A 357-nucleotide genomic window follows, 5' to 3' on the forward strand; every position below is an offset into this window, starting at 1 on the left:
TGCCCCACGGGCTTGCCCGGCTTTTTCTTTGCGGGCGCGGAAGGCGGGTGAGGGGAGGGGAGATGGGAGTGGGAAGGGGGAAGGAGGGCGGGGAGAGGGAGGTGCTTGGGGCGGGGTCGCTCTGCCTCCGCCTTGTTTTCTGAGGGGCTTACTAACCTCCTGCTAAACTATAGACGGGGCCGGACCGAGCTCTCTCTCTCCCATCTTCCCTCCTCCTGTCTACCCCCCCCCCATCTTTCTCTCCTCTCTCCCACTCTCTCCTTCTCCAAGACAGTGCTATTCTCCTCCCTCTCTCCCTCCCTTTCTTCCTCCTTCCCTCTCTCCCTCCCTTTCTTCCTCCCTCCCTCTCTTTCTCTC

Source organism: Ornithorhynchus anatinus, chromosome X1 (assembly GCF_004115215.2).
Source record: "Ornithorhynchus anatinus isolate Pmale09 chromosome X1, mOrnAna1.pri.v4, whole genome shotgun sequence".
Classification (NCBI taxonomy): domain Eukaryota; kingdom Metazoa; phylum Chordata; class Mammalia; order Monotremata; family Ornithorhynchidae; genus Ornithorhynchus; species Ornithorhynchus anatinus.